General features: G+C 34.4%; 1 protein-coding gene across 24 annotated transcripts in view; it reads left to right on the top strand.

The window, feature by feature from the left end:
* The window catches only part of ZBTB20 (zinc finger and BTB domain containing 20), a 773610-nt gene that overhangs the window by 38346 nt on the left and 717788 nt on the right, over positions 1 to 17476 (top strand). For 6 of the 24 annotated variants that reach the window (XM_049105197.1, XM_049105194.1, XM_049105198.1 and 3 more), the window contains exon 1: positions 3374 to 3536. The exons of the other annotated variants lie outside the window; for them this stretch is intronic. The gene's annotated coding sequence lies outside the window, so the exon portion shown is untranslated. Of the gene's footprint in view, positions 1 to 3373; positions 3537 to 17476 lie in introns of those variants that run through there. 24 annotated transcript variants of the gene reach the window in all.

The following is a 17476-nucleotide window of genomic DNA, read 5'->3' as shown; positions in this document are numbered from 1 at the left end:
TTTTTTTAAACACAGGGCATTTAAATGGATAATCTAGGAAACTATATGTAATGCAATTAGTCTTTATACATTGTTTATTTATTGACTATAGGTTTTTTTTCAGTTTAAGCAAATGGAAACATATTTACGGACATTCGGGAATAAAGGTGATTGAGTGGAGTATGTAAACTTTTAGAGTCGTTAGACTCTCAAACCAAATGTATTAAGAACTGTGTAAATTAGAAGAGCAAATTTACACTATATTAGTAAGCGAGGTATGAGAAATCATCAGGATGTGCTGGGTTTGACTTATAAGCACAGAATCTTATGGATAGATGAAGCCTTAGCTGTCATTAGATACCAGGACAGAGTAGGGTACAGGGACTAAGCACATGAGCTCTAAGCCAGACAGTCTGGGTTCAAATCCTATTACTGCTATGCTGTGTGATCTCAGGCAAATCACTTAACCTTTCTGTTTTTTTTACCTGAAAGTGCCACTAAAAATAATCTCTACCTCATACGGTCACTAGGATTTAATGAGTTAATAAGAGAAAAGTATTTTGAAGAGGGCCTGGCAAATAGTATAAGCACCTAAGCATTAGCTATTATCATAATCATTATTATGTTGTCCACTTCAGTTCTTTCCTTTTAAATTTAATTATTTTTTCATATGAAGAAATGGAAACTGAGGATGGTTAGATGGCTTGTGTAGGGTATACAAACTACTTGTGGCAGTGCTGAAACCAAAACCAGTTTTTAACTCCCACTCTAGGATCTTTCTACCAGATGAAATTGTCACATGGCTTATCAACATACAAAACCACTTAATTTAATAACTATAACTTCCAGAGTCTGATAGTCAGTTAGGAGTATTGTTTCACATGGTGCTATGGTTAATTCAATACTTGGGTCTCCCATCCCAGCAAGAAGAGTGTGACTTGAACTCCAGAAAATACTAAGAATGTGCCACTTACTGTGCTTGGAATCTAGTAAAGTGTGCAGATATAGAGGAAAGCATTGAGGTGTTGTGCATTTTTCACCAAGCCAAAATATTTGTTTTTCTTTTTTAAATTCAACTAGCTAGCTGTTCTTTAGAAAAGGTGAATAGCTTTCACGGTCCTTTACATTCCTTTTGACTCCTGCTGGTGGAACTCAAATAATGTCTTCTTATTCTCTTTGGGTTAAAACAAAACGAAAGAAAACAAAAATACCTAGAACCTTGTCTTAAAAATCAGGACATAGTAATATCTAATTTGAATGAGTCTGTCAAACTGTGAGGCTTGTGTGCTTTTTTAAGTGGTATTTTTCTTCAAACATTTGAATAAAGCTTTAGAGAAACAATAGGGCAATAGTAGAAAAACAGAACTGCCAGGCTGAGCAGTAAGGGGCGAGATGCATGCTGGTACCTCAGGCACACTAAGTGTATTTTAGAAAGGTTTTTCTTAAGACATGTGACCAAAAGCATATTCCTTTTATTTTATTACATCCCCTTGCCTGTGTATCTGTCCCCTCTTTATTAAGCAACCAGCCTTGAGAGAGGTAAAGCACTATTACACCACCTGAGAATTGGAATTAGTGGTTGACACTAAGAGTAGAGGGCTGGACTCTTGATTTCCTAGTAGAATTTTCCCAGGACAGTTTGCACAATGTGTAGCTAGACATCGTCTTCTAATTTCTGTGTTATAGGTTATCTGCTCTTAAAATAGCTAAAACAATACTGATCTCTGTTCTGAGCATGATCCAAGATTCACCTGATATGCTAAAAGATTTTTGAGCATCAGATGAAGATACAGTTGATCTGTAAGTTATATATTGAAGTAATTAAGTTATTTATTTTATCAACTGAAAATTGGCTTTTAAGGGAAGGAATTGATGCTTATATAATACAGTAGTTATGTTTATGCAAAATAACATTCTAATATTTGCAGAATGGTAAAATAAAAACACTAAGCCACACAGAAAGGATGATTTTTAAATTAATATACTTAATACACAATTAATTACTGGTGCCCAGATTCAGGATTTGAATGGGTCAGATGAATTCACATTTTTCATTTTTATGTAAATTTTCTTTAGAATATTTAACCTTTATTATGATGTTCCTAAGTCCCATCTAAATGACACACAGCCAAATTGTACAGAAATATTTTAAGGAAGGTGGTTGTCTAGGTAGACAAGCAGAGTCTAGCTTTAAAAAATTGGGGGACAACAGGAGCTTGAAACTTGTTCTGTTTTCTGATGTTTGTAATTCCATAGCTGCAAGTATATCACCTATGGGAGAAAAAGGCACCAGGGAGTGGGGAAAAAAGGGTGGGGATCACGTGATGTGTGGGGAGTGTAATACCAGCATTATTTTGGTTCTAGCATATTAAAAAAATGGTTAGAGGTATCAGACAAAGAAAAACATGTTTTTTTTTTTTTTCCTTTTTAAGAAAGGTTTGTTTAGAGGCATTGATTAATTTTATTTTTCCCTCCTAATAAAAGAACAAGGGGTTTCTGCTATGGCTTCAGACCCATATTCTCTGAAATCTTGTCCTGCTTATGATGGAAGCTCCTTATGGGATTTATTTCTGTTGTTGTAACATTATCTACTATATGCATTGCACCTGTTCACACAGAGTACATTGCATTGTGATATTTGTACAGATAGATGCTTCAAATAAGAAACCAATCTGCCTCTTCTGGAGTACTAGTCTATTAGTTACTTAATTAAACTTAATTATGTTTTTGTCTGCAATTTTGCGTATGGTCTTGATTTATTTACTGAGCAATGATTTCTTCTTTGCAGTTATCAGTTTTGTCTGAGATCAGTTTTCCTATTGTATGGAGTCTTTCTTTCAGAGCCTCCTTTAAGACTGCCTCTGACTTTAAAATCATTACTAGGCTTTTGTCAGAGCAGATTTGTTGACACTCTTCTCACATTAAAAAAAAATTTAAAAGATTGCACAAATAAGCTATGCATTTCACTATTTCCTGCTAATATGCAAAAATGTATTTATGATAATTACATGTACTGTGTGCCAGAACTGAAACAATACATTCCTCATAATGGAGCATAAATAAAGAAGGTGGAGCCAGCTGCTCTTAAACTGTTTATTTGCAAGCAGTAATGATATAGAGAATATACCTTTTTCACTCTGTTAGTCTGGCAATACTGAACCTGTTGCTGCATTAGACGAGTTGCATTTTGCTGGATAGGGGAAGGAGGGCTGTCTGCTGTCTGGTAGGAGGGCTTTGTCTGTGCCTTTCTCTCTCTGTTTCTTTCTGTTTTTCTTTCTCTCTCCTCCTCTTCTCTCTCTCTCTCTCTCTCTCTCTCTCACTCGCTTGCTCTGTCTCTGTCTCTCTCTCCCTCTTTGCCCCCCCTCCCTCCCTCTCTCTTGCTCTCTCTCTCTCTTCCCGTCTCTGTGGTTTGTAAGGTAGGTTGCAGTGTGTGTATATACACAACATCAAGAGCAGGAAAATGGACTCATTAGGGAGGCAGGCAGTCATTACCACTCACACTGTACTTCCAGGGAGACACCGATTATGAGAAGAGAAACTCAGCGCTGGGGAAGAAGGTAGGGCAGACAACTTTCATAAAAAAAAAAAATCCTGCTTCTTCAACCCCCCCCCCCCCCACCTATCATCTCCTTTAGCCCCCAATGCTTTTATTCTTTCTTCCTTGAATTTTAATTTCCAGATTTAAGTTTGACAGAGCTGCTGCTAGCTTAAAATTTGGAACATTTATAGGAGGCCTACCCTCTACTCCTTTTCTTCCTACTTATTTAAAGGGTGTGCCCTTGTGATTCAGTTTAATTACTTTAAAAATAATTGCAAACAAACCTATTTTTCTCACTAAAGTACCAAATAAATCAGTATCTTTCACTCTTTTATAACAGACCCCTCCGTATGTTTGTTAGTCTCTTTGCTTTTCTTGTCTGTTTATGCAATTCCATCTGTCTGTCTATATATCATGTTGTCCTTATTTATTGCTAACTGGGTTGTGTTAGTTATGTGCCAATGAGTTTTAGCTGCAGTGCCAGTGCGGGTATTACTAAAGTGAGACTCTTGTTCTTTGTTTTACATTGAAGTTTAAAGTCCATATTTACAGTTTAAATCCTTTAAGCAGGTTGAATACTTTTTGCCAGCATATTTATTTGATGGCATTGGCTGTAAGGTGAGGGGTAGTCACTGAGGCTGGGTAAGAATCTAGTGATTATTTTTTATCACACCCTCTTCTATATTACATGTGGGGGGTGTATTTTGAAAGGAACAAGGTACTCTGTTTTGTAACTTTTATTTTGCAGAGGGACTTTTGGATTTATAGGGATATCACTGGGATTAGTAAGGATGCAAACTTTCTTAACAAACAGTTTTTATCCTAGGACAGTTTCTTTTTAGTATGTTACTGTTTATTTATGCTTGGGGAGGGTGGGGTGGGGGCTGGCCATCTTTTTATGAAGTGGAAGCTATGAAGTGTATCAGGCCATCTTATGCAACAACTGCAAGTATTCATTTAACATTTCGGGGACTATAAATAATGTATTTGTTATTTCAAACATAGTTCTGAGGTGCTTTGTTTTTCCTTTATTTTTTTTTCTTTTTTATGGTGGGAAAAGTTGCATTTCACAACTAGTGGACATTGTTGAACAGTTTTCCCAGAACAGTGTTCTTCGAAATTCAAAGGAGTAGTTAAATAGGTCTATTTGAAATGGAATCTTAATGGAGTTTTATTCGGATTTGTCTGAAAGTAAAACTGCCATTCATTTGATAAAAATTAAGTCAGATAGTAAGATACACAGATGTTTTGAACATATACAGGAGGAATGATAAAAAATAGATGCTGATCTATAGAGATCTTTGATAATACAATCACCTTTTTCATAATAAATTATTTATTTAATAGAAGTGGCAGACTTTTTTTTTTTTTTTTTTTAATTCCATTAGGCCTCTCTGACAACACAAAGAAGTCCATAAAGCAATATTCTTAAGCCACCTGGGACGTTAGAGCAGATTCCCAAACATATTCTCAAGGTTCAGACCTAGTAAAATGTTTATTAAAAATCCATTATTCCAAAAGGGTGGTGAACTTTTGCTGCTAAAAGTCTTTTTTTCCCCTTTCTTTTTAAAAATTTATTTGGAGACTTTTAATTTGCTTCTATTGCCTAAAGTGTCTTTTAAGCTGGAAAGGACAGCTTTGACCAAGAACAGAACAAATACTAAGTACACTCAGGTCCTGTCAGAGATTTTTTTCCCCCCCAAAGATCTAAAGGGAAACTTTTGGGGGAGTTATTGAAAGTGTATATTAATGCAGGTATGCAGTATATGGTATTTCAAATGTGATTTTCTCCATCTTAAACTCTTGACCCAAAAATTTGTTTTAAAACTAACATCTCAAAACTGTGCATGTCTCATGCACCTGTCATTTTCTATGTTAACGTTGTGAGGACTATCTGAAATTCTACCCTTGTTTTCAAAAGAAATCTTTCATGTATCTCTTGATCAAGAATTCTCTTTTTCTGTATACATGTACATGTGGGGATATCTATGTGCATATATATGAATGTATCTATATGTTCTCACACATGTGTACGGGTAAAGAAATCACAGATTCTTTGCAGATATGACATTTTAAAAATTTCATGTTAAGCATATTTATGTTAATGAGAAACAAAAATGGAGAGGTTTTAGGAGAAGGTAAAGATTTCTTTTAACCTTCTAGAAAGAATAAAAGAAAGTAAAAATTTAGTCATATTTATGGTTGGCTTGATTTTTAGAATGTATAGAATTATACACATTATAAGAATTATAATTCTTAGCCTTCAGTAGATTTAAAATATTTTTAGTATGAAAAATAATCTTGGCCTCTTTTGGGAGGGATTGTCATAATCTAAATACTACAGGACACTGTAAAATGTGAATAAGTAAACTTAAAACCAGTGTACTCTGATATATAAGACTTTGGAAAGCTGAAAGGCTTGTGTCACAGGAGGGCTATAGGATGCCAAAAAGTCATTAACTAGCCTTACAGGTTATGGTGGGCCTTTCCTATCAGCACATGAAATCTATTGAGAGGCCCGAAATCTTGGTCAGGTCAGAGTGGGTTTCATTTTAATATTGGAACGGACAGTTATCTAACACACCCACATGAGGAAGTGCTCTAAAGCAGTTATTTCATGCTTTGCCATGCCCTGTAGCTAAAACAATTTGGTACTGAGTGACGTGTGTGTGCTTTTTAACTTCTATCCGGTAAAAAATCAGCTTTGGCTCCTTGAAAAGGACCAAAACTGGAATAGCAAGACAGCATAATTCAAATGCTAAGCATACACTGGTTTAAACTTTTTTTTTTTAAGTTAAGGGACGAATTATCACGATTGTTTTTAATATAAAGACTATATAGTAATTTCCTGGATTTTACTCATTAAGATTTCAAAACTTGCAGATACTTTTCTTCTTCACATTTTTCTTCAGAAGCCCACATTCATCAAAAGGATCACAGCTGCATACTTTCCCCGAAATGTGAACAAATAAATGGCATTCCTGTTTATTTATCTATTTTTGAATTTTAATGATTAGTCCTTGTGCTAATTAACAAATTCCTGTATTCATAAAATCTGGCACTTCATAAATATCCAATTGTGTGATTATCTACACATGTCCTGGCTTCCTATAAATATAGAAATTATCAGTGGATGTGTTCATGGACTTGCCCAAGGCTGAATAGTGGCTGGCCATGCTGCCACACAGGAAACCATGTTCAGACCCTGAGCAAATGTGTTGTCCCAGGGCCTGGCAAGGTGTATGGAAGTAGCATATTGCTGATATTGCTAACGAGTGATCCTTTCTGGCAAAGGAAGGACTGATGTTGACATTCTTTGAGTGCTGCTAGTTCCAGTCTTCTTCAGTCCTAAGGGTGGCCTTTTTAGGTCTAAAAGTTGATAAAGGATATTAAAGCTGACTTGCCTTGGAGGCCACTTTAGAACTATTTTAACAAACTACATTTTTCAGTGAAAAATATACTGGACTTCTATGACAGAAGTAAAATAGTATATTCATCCCAAGTTCTTTAACCAGTGAGAATCTTATTAGCAGGAAAAGTTGTGTAGAGCTGAAAAGAAAATCTAAGTATTTTTGTTTGTATGGCTGTGTAACTATTGCAAGCAAATTACAGGAATCAAATATCATTTACATAGGAATAGTTCACCTACATCAAGGACAATAAACACTAGCAGTTGAAAAAATGCATACATATAAGAGTTATCATTAATTGGAAATCAACTATTTTAAATGATTTTTTTTCATATTATATGAGCCGTTTTGGTTACCTCATACAATAATTAGATATTATTTACAATGATACTAGAATCATCATTGGCCATTTGATTTTTTGCTCCAAATTTTCAAATTCTGTATAGAATTCCTAGATATTTGGCAAACTTGAAACTTAAATTTTCTCTCAAACTTGTTTTGTGCATTTCCAATGCTTAAGTAATTTCTAGCATTTTGCAGAATCCTCAGGGATTATAGCCAATGTCAAATAGCTACTAAAATACTTTTAATTCTTTACCAAAAACCCAAGGGCAATATCTATATCTCGAAATTCTAGAAAATGCCTGAATTTGTATATATTCCTGTAACATAGTTATTATACATTTAATCATCAAATGTACATTGTTGCCAATTATACTGAACGTATCAAAAATATATTCTTTGAACTCTTTTACTTCTGATTTCAACATAGGCAAGCTTTTGAGGCTGTGGGAAGAAGTAATGCCATCTATCATTACTGTCATGTATGTAGTAACCACTATAACAGATGTTGGGAACAGCATTCAAGAGCCCATAAGAAAAAAGGGCTTTTATGCCACTGTAGTTGCTCAACTGTAATAATAATTAAGTAGTGTGCAACTTATGCTCAACTTTGGCTTTGTAACCTCTCCTCTACTCTAGGGTCAAGCCTTGGGTGATTCTACAGTTTACTTGAAAGTAATCAACTTGAGGACATGGTGCTTGCCTTTATGAAGTCTTTTGATACTCAAGTGAAACTCCAGCCTGGCATGTTTTGTAGTTTAGTTAACCAATGCAACACTTTCATAATTGTTTTAACTTTCATAGGGAAAGTTAACTACTGACTTCCAAGTAATAATATTGAGACAAGGAACAAAGGCTGAATTCATTGACCCATCCAGTTATTAGATGGAAACTAAAGATATTATTATTAATTTCTGGATATTCAGTCCTATTTTTGAAACTGATGAAAAGGGTGGTCATTCTAGCATAATGTGTTTACCTTCTTCATATTAGAAATATTTTAGCACTGAATACCCTGAATCTCAAGGTATGATAAATTTAATGCACAGATCATATGTTATACATTTAAAATGTTAATAAGTTTTTGAAAACTTTCAATATTAAAAAGACTAATGTAAAGACTTGCATTTAATTCATATGAAACTACTTCATGGAATTTGGAGTTTTTGGAAATTAGATTTCCAATAAATTGAAACAAAAATGGTAATAATGATGAATTTTATGCATAATAGTATTGTTTTGCTCACCAAAATTCTTAATCTGAACTTTTTAAAAACAAGATTTGAATTTAAATTATTTAAATTTTGATTCCATCTAATGGTTAGAAGCCTTTAGTTTTTTACTAAATGAGCTTGGAAATTTGCTATTTTTACCTTTCCTTTCAGAAATGTTCTCTGAATTACTGTTGTAATCAAATTGTGATTTGTTGTTAGCAAATTCCTTTTATAGTATGAGCTTCTTTCCAGTAAATGAAATGCAACTGGGAGAAAATTAAAGTAATGTTGTCAGTTTGCTCGGGTACCAAATTAAAACTTAGTAAAAAACTTACTAGCAGAAAACTATGAATGTTCTAGGCTGTGTAAATTTTTGGGTAGATATGTATGTATATGAAAACTGTATGGCTACTATTGTAAACAAACAAAAACACCTTATTTAGACACCAAAACATTTAAACAGTGAAAATGTTTATTCTTTCTTTTATGTTTAAATAGGAATTAGGGACATCTAGTTGCAAAGGTGACTTTATACATTGGATTTTTGTTTTGTTTTGTTTTTAAATACTGAACTTACTACAATTCCTTTTGGCCCAGTACTTTGGGTCTGCACATATTTACTAATGTCTCCGTCTTCTTGGCCAAATGCGCCTATTACTGGCACTTTAGGTTGGGTCGAAAGAGCTAGAATAGTTCTCACTTTATCTAGTTCCTCAAATCAACAGTGGCCTCACCTCATCTGGAGAGGGGAGAAGAATAAACATGATTAAAAAGCAAATGGAAACAAGAATAAAAGTAAAGCTGTGGGTGGAAGGGTAGGTGCTTTTGAAGCTTCTAAATTTATAATGAAAGAAGAATACTTTCTTCCCAACCCTGAGTAGAAGCCATCTGACCTATCCAACAAAGCACTCACTGCCTTCTCACTATACCTATTGACAGTAGGTTGGTTACATTCCCCCTCCACTCCAAGATAGATTCCAAAGGTGCCACCAAAAGATCATAGAAGAGGAAGTCATAACATCTCACGTTTCTAATGTATTCACTGCCAGGATTTCTTCATACCTTTTGCCTTTGAAGCCTTAGGTTTGGATTTGTGAGCAGATTTTTGTAGTTGGTGGACAGATTTCATTTGTTTTGATAAGAAGCCTTCCCAACAAAGCATTCCCAAGGCATGCGGCAAAACAGCATCATGAGTTTAATTAAAATGGATGAAGTGATCGACTGTGTAAGTTTGTGTGTGTGTTTCCTCTCTTAAAATAAAATGAAGTCAAATACTTTTTATATAAAACAAAACAAAAAACAACTCCAAACTTCCTGTCAGCCTGAATGGATTTAGATTTCTTTTTACAAAATGGCTTTCTGAAACCATTTCTGTATAGTGGGTTTGACCAGCACATTCTACTCTATTCCCTGCCCACTTGCTACTTTGCTTTCTAAATGTTGAATGAATGTAAATAATTTGTTAGTTAAAAAAAAAAAAAAAAAGAAAAAAGCATGTTCTTATAATAAGGCTCAGAATATACCCATGAAGATGTGTTAGGACTTACATACAATATCTTCAATCCTATCAACTTAGCATGAAAATATGTGAATAAAAGTTTTAGAAACTAATTATTTTCCTAGCATGTTGAGAGAAACACTATGGTGTGGTTAAAAAAAAAAAAAAAGCACTGCTTTGGAGAACAGGAGGCATTAATTAATGCCAAAAAGGATTTAAAGTGGTTAAATCTGGAGGCCTGGTTTCTAGTCCTGACTATAATGACTTTGAATAAATCATAATCTCTCTGTTCATAAGATTTTGTGTTTATAAAAATGAAGGGAAAAGCTCCCCTTTAGATTTTCTTTTATCTTAAAAAATGTATTATTTTATTTTATACAGCTATATATGTAGGTGGTTCTGCTTGTAATTTCTACCTGTAAATCATAAACATCTGGAGAGAAGTTTAGGTTGGCAATGACGGGTGAATAAAGGGATTTTAGTTGGTCTGAAAGAGCACACATACTTTATTTTTTTGGTCATTGTTATCGCTAGCATAAGTGGATGTCACAATGTATTATTGGGTCTACTTAATGATTCAGTGAATGCAATAAACCCAAAATTGCCATTTGTCAGATGAAGTGACATAATTGCCTACTGTTGGTTTGATAAGGGGCTGTTTTTAACTGAGTGAAACACTATGGTTCCACTCCTCCCCACTGGCCACTAGATGGAGAGGCGGTCCATGTCCACAGCCCATGGTAAACAGTTCACTTCTGACTTTCCACTGGCAGAGGGGCACTATATTCCTTTGGACATTTCCATGAGCACACAACATGACATTTTGCAGAAACCATCAGAGAATATGTTCTCTTCTATAGAGGCATCATGTGATATTCACGAAATGCAAAATGATTTACTCCTTCCTCAGCCACCATTATTGCTGGTAGACCTAGGAGAAGGCCAGTACAGTAATATCACTCTGGTTTTAGTTGTCACAGTAGGGCCTTTGCCTCTTTCCAAATTGTCCATTTAGAAAGGACCCTGAATGAATGTCAGCACGACAGTGCCACCTTGTGTCTCTGACGCATGAGCCAGTGAAAAGGAAAGTATAGGACATTTACAGACATTTGGCAAATTGTTTCAAGCTCTGATTTTGCAGTAGCTACACAAAAATCTGTTTTAGTGTGTTTAGCAATTCTTGTTACCAAAAAGAGAAATTAGGATGTGTGTACTTTAGCCCTTCCTTTATCCCACTGTGTATTAAAAATACTTCAAAAATTATAGGCACAGAGATGTGTTCAATTTAGATTTGGGGATGAAGAAGGCAGAGATTGTTAGAGATATTCATTTGCCTAATCTTACCACTTGGAAGGCTTTTGGTCAATCATTCCAGACAGTGAGGTGTTCCTTCCTGCCCATTCTCAGAGCAACTTTTATATGCTCTGGTAATATCACTTTCACATTGTATTGTTTATAATGCATTTTTGTATTGTTTTGTGTTGTTTGTAAGCATATCTTCCAACTAAACCATGAGCTCCTCAAGGATAGAGTCTGTGTCTTATTCATCCTTCTGCCTCCAGAACTTTCTATGGCATTCAGCCCAGAGGCACTCAGACATTTAAGATCTGAATGAATGATTATGTCTGGCTGGTTTATAACTTCTTATTTATTTTTATTTTTATTTTTTTGGTTTTAAATAATTTTAGGGCCTTTTCTCTTTGGAAAAATACTTCTGATACCACCTCCTTTCCAACTTTCCCTTTATAAATTTACTTTCTTTCATATTAAAATGACTTCTGTTTTTGATTATGGAATTGCATTGCCTATTTGCAAGTTTCTATTGTAGTTGACTGTGGTAAAGATACTGAATTTCTTGTTTCAGCTTTATAACAAATTTGCTATGTTATCTTGGGTAAGATGCTTAACCTTTCTAGGTCTATTTCCTGTGCATAAAATGAGCAGACTGGACTAGTTGATCCTAAGGTACTCAGGGCTTTCGTACAGGTTGGATACATGTTAGTATTACTCTAGTTGTACATTTGGTTTAACAATTTTAAAGTACCACAATAGCTTAAAATTAAATTGCTAGCCTTTGAAAGTGCTATTTGATATTCCAGTTTTAGTAGAGGAAATTGAGGCACAGAAGATTTTCTTATAGAGGGTTAAACTACAAATTGGGCAAATTGTATTATAATTGGTGGGCATTCCAATTTTTTGTTTAACTTTTCTGTTTCTTTGATTTTGGTTAATTGAGCTCCACTCTCCTTCTATCCTTAACCATAAAATAAATTACAATAACTTTAAATAATAAGATGAACCCATGCTTCGGTATGGGACTGCAGACTATTTGCAATTTAAAGACTCTTTCATGCTATTTTTTAAAAAAAGATTAGATTTATTTATTCATGGGAAAGAGAGAGAGAGAGAGAGAGAGAGAGGCAGAGACACAGGCAGAGGGAGAAGCAGGCTCCATGCAGGGAGCCCAATGTGGGACTTGATCTTGGGTCTCCAGGATCATGCCCTGGGCCAAAGGCAGCGCTAAACCACTGAGCCACTCAATTGCCCTCTTTCATGCTATTTTGAATTTTTTTTTTAGTAACCCCTACAAATGAGTGCTAACTTTTAAATTTCAGAATTTTTGCCTGGAATTTACATCTGAGATTTCAGTCCACATATTACCAGAAACACCAGCAAACACCATTATGACTTTGGGCAAATTGCTTTAGCTTTTTTGCTTATTTGCAGAAAGTTAGTAATAAATGTTACACTTCCTATCCACCTTACAAGGTAATTGTGACGATTAAAGGGGTTCATGTATATGGAAATTCTTCATAAATAGTAAAGCCCTGTGCCAATATTAATAATATTTACCATTATTACTGCTCTAATTAAAGGAAGAATGGATAATAGAAACCTCAGTCAAAGCAAAAACAGACGAATTTTAAAAACACTGAAACTGACGGCATCTCTTAGTTGGAGTGTTTCTCGGTGGTTGTAGGCTCTGGAGATAAAAGTTGTGTTGTGTTCACCCTATTACTTATGTTTTGGTTTAAAAACCTGTAATGAGGGATGCCTGGGTGGCTCAGCGTTTGAGCGTCTGCCTTTGGCTCAGGGTGTGATCCTGGGGTCCTGGAATCTAGTCCTGCATCGGCCTCCTCGCAGGGAGCCTGCTTCTCCCTCTGCCTCTGTCTCTGCCTCTCTCTGTGCCTCTCATAAATGAATAAAATCTTTAAAATAAAAACATGTAATAATAATATTGATAATGTTTATGAATCTAAAATTCATGTTTTCTTTGGATAAATTTATTACCTATCATTCATAAGTTCATTTTTGATGGTAGTAAATTTATTAATATAGAAAGAAAAAATTTAAAATAACCAAATAAGATGAAAAATTTTATATACGTTTTTGATATTGTAGTATTGGACTCCAGTCTAGTGGTTATTTAACTTTAATGTACTCTAAAATTACCTAGGGTATTTGTTACAATTCAGATTTCTGAACTCCTTCTCTAATAAGTCTGGGATGGAACTCAGGCATCCCAGGTTCCACCTGGTTCACGCAGGTTAGAAAACACTACTTTCCTTGGCTGTTGTACATCATAATCAGCTGGGGGCTTTTTAAATGAATAGATTTCTAGGTTCTACTCCTAGATATCCTAAATCAGAATCTTTAGATCTAGATTTGGGCATCAATATTTTACAAAGACTACTTCATAGGTTCTAATAAAATTACAAGGTTTGGGAATCCTTGCTCTTGTTTTTATGGTATATTGATAAACTATATTTACTGTTGCGCCTGAATCCATTCTCATAATTCACATTATTTCCTAATGAAATACCTCATTTTAAAAAGAAGGACAAAGTTGATACAGCTGTGTAAGAAAAATTCAGTCTTGACAATTACCACTCTTGCCCTATAACCCTAGAATTAAGGAAAAGAGAAGTTACTGAGAACCTTTCATATAAATTGCTTCATTTAGTTTTTACAACAACTCTGCTGTATACCCTGGTTGTCTGCCTCTGTTACAGAGAAAAACCTCCCCCAAAACCAAAACCAAACAAACAAAAAACCAACGAAGCTCATAGAGTAGATAGCCAATGTCACACAGATGTTAAACATCGAAGCTGAATTCAGAGCCTACGCTCTTTCTACTATATCATATTATTTTTTACCCCTAACCAATAACTCTTTACCAGGTTCCTATTATGTTAAATGATAATGTCTAGTCTTGAGGGCCACAAAGTGTATTACCGATATGGTATAATAATTATTACTTACACGTGTAAAATAAATCGATATATTTTTTTCTAATTCTGCCATTGAGAAGTGACTTTTAGCCAGAGGTAGAATTCAAGTATTCTGAATGGTCAGAAGGGGTCTAAGTAGTAATAATAATCATAATTATTGAACTGTTAAAGAACATTGTCTATGGGATCTTTAATCCCCATGCCTTTGCTATGAGTAGTTTCTTAACCCAGTATACAGATGAGGAAAGCCTGATTTGGATTGGTTAAGTGACTTACTGATGATTGTAGTCTAAAGTGGCAGAACCAGGACTGGACTCTATAGAAGTCTAAATTCGAGAGCAGTTGGTGCTCTTAACCACCGGTGTATGTCATTTCTGACTGTACAGTTGACTTCAGAGTCAGGCTGTTCCTCTGGCAAGTACAAGCCACTAAATACTAATTAAACTTTGTGGGACTAAAATTCATTTCCTTTGTAGGGAACAAACCATTTTGCCACACTTAATCAGTCTAGTAATTTTTTTTTTTAAGTCTTGTAAAGTTTGGTGTTAATAATGCATAATACTTTAGGGAAAACCCACTGAATAATCTTTTTTTGTTTATATTTTTATTTGAGAATTCCAACTCTTTGATGGAACAGATTATTTGAATGAAAATTTTATATCTATAATGACATGCCATGAAACAATAATTTGATAGCATAGCCACTGTTGTTGGTCTTAAAATTATTTATTTATATTTAAGATCCCATGCAAGTATTAATAGTGTCAATGTCATAGTGCTTCCTAGAATCTGAAAACTGATTCCTTTTTTTTTTTTATTGAAATTCGATTTGCCAGCATGAAAACTGATTCCTGAGCACTTTTTATATTCTCAGTTTTTAAAAAAAAAGCACCTCATAGTATAAAATGACAGCCTATGTACACAGCATAGTACATAGTACAACTATGTTGTACATAGTACAAATAGAATTTCTCATTTACCAAGTAAATGAATTGCTAAAAATGCTATGTATACCTTTTTATAGATTTAATAATATTTTAAATATATTAAAAATTAGAAGGAACTCTGAAATCCATTTTTTATGTGTAAAACTAATCGTGATTTTATAAAGTTTAACATGCATATGTTTGGGAGATATTCTTAATGACTCTATAATTATATTTTAGAAGATACATTTTTTTAATGATTTTATTTATTGAGAGAGAGAGAGAGAGTGAGCACAAGCAGGGTGTAGGAGCAGAGGCAGAGAGAGAGAAGCAGACTTCCCACTGAGCAGGGAGCCCAGTGCCGGGCTCGGGCTCATGACCTGAGCCAAAGACAGATGCTTAACTGACTGAGCCATCCAGGTGCCCCAAAAGATACATTATTTTTAAAAGACTCACTAACCAGTGGATATAGTGTTGTCTTTAGCTGACTTTCGAGTTTATTGGAGATTTGGGTTCTATTTTAACTTTCTTCTCTAAGGGTGGTCTTTTCCCAGATGGCATTCTTTTAAACTCTATCAAGCAAATGAATGCTACCATGAAGAAAGAGTGAAAATATATAGTGAAGAAGTTTACCTGTACTCTATTTTCATATGTAGAAATTAAAACATGATTTTTTAGAAAGTCCCATTTAGCAGCAGAGCATAAATTGGAAAATTTGGTCAGTGATTTATTTAGACTCCACAGGGAAAATCCTGTAGGGTGTTTTTGAATATCCTAAATTTATTTTGATTTGAGACCAGCTTAAAGGGCATGTCTATCTTAAAACAGTTCTCCATTTTCCTGAGAAAAATTCCAGTAGAGCTAGTTGTGGGAGGCAATATCCCAACAATGAACCTTTTGGGGCCAAATAAGCAATTTTGCACAACTTACTCCATCTCTTTCCTTAAACCTTGCTCACTGGGCTTGTTTAATTTTGACTGCTAATTTTATTTCTTTGCAGAGGCAAAGGAGACAGGAAAAAGGAGGGAAAATAACGGATGGCATGTGGGTGAGGTTTTGGCTCAGGGAATAAATTTTAAAAGATCCTAGCCAGTGTAGGGCTACAGAAAGCAGTTGGTGTCTGAAATTTACCTCTGTTTTGCAGATTAGGAAATAGATGCCAGTAGAGGTTAAATAAGTTGGCTAAAGTTACATGGTAGTTTCCAGCATCAGAGCTGGTCCTGGGAACTAGGTTACTCATTGCTTCAATAAGATAATTGGTCAATCTACTTTCTCTGTAGATCAAAACGTCTATTATTCTTATTCTCTTTTACTTTCCTCCTTTTTTTTTTTCTGCTGCTACTATCTTTTAACAGCTAAAAAATCATTCTGCTTATAATTTCAGGTTTAGAAGCTGGTTGCACAAGTGTATTTTGACTATTAAGACCATTGAGAACTAGCTGACTTGTAAGGGCCCTGTGTATCATGTCAAGCTTTCTGCCTCTATTTTATTGGTATATGTGGGTAGTGAACGTGGAATAGAAAAAAAATAGCTTCTGAGCTCATGGCACACTTTTAAACATGTACAAATGTGGTGGGCACCTAATAAAAGATAAGCTATTGGTTTTTTTTGTTTTTAGATTTACCAAAAAAAAAAAAAAAAGTTTTGCACATAGCACTGAGTCTGCGTATTACTGCCCCTCCTCACCGTGGATTCACCTTTAGGAACATTTTACATTAATACAATCCATTTGTTAAAATTAATGAACTGGTATTGATATGTTATTATTAACTAATATCCATAGTTTATTCAGATATCCATAGATTTTTAAAAATTGTTATTCAATTTATTTAAATAACAAAAACAACAAAACAAAAACAATTTAACCATTTCTCCCTCAGCCCCTAACCTCTGGCAACCATCAATCTGTTTTATATATAAGCTTAGTTTCTTTTTTTAATTAAAAAAATGTTTTAGATTCCACATATAAGAAAGATCATATGGTATTTGTCTTTGTCTTATTTCACTTAGTATAATTCCCTGGAGGTCCATTCATGTTATCTCAAATGGCACAATTTCATTATTTTTTAAGTCCAAATAATATTCCATTATATATGTATACTGCATCCTCTTTATTCATTTTCATTGATGGATCCTTAAGCTGTTTCCATATCTTAGTCACTATAAATAACGTTGTAGTGAACATGGGGGTTCATAGATCTTTTCAAATTAAGTGTTTTTATTTTCTTTGAAAGAATACCAGAAGTGAAATTACTGGATCATATTATTATAGTTCTATTTTCATTTCCTTGAGGAATCACCATACCGTTTTTCATAATGGATGTACCAATTTATGT

This window comes from Canis lupus, chromosome 33 (genome assembly GCF_003254725.2).
Source record: "Canis lupus dingo isolate Sandy chromosome 33, ASM325472v2, whole genome shotgun sequence".
Taxonomy (NCBI): Eukaryota; Metazoa; Chordata; class Mammalia; order Carnivora; family Canidae; genus Canis; species Canis lupus.
The sequence above is the reverse complement of the archived record's forward strand: the minus strand, read 5'-3'. Positions and strand labels throughout refer to the sequence as shown.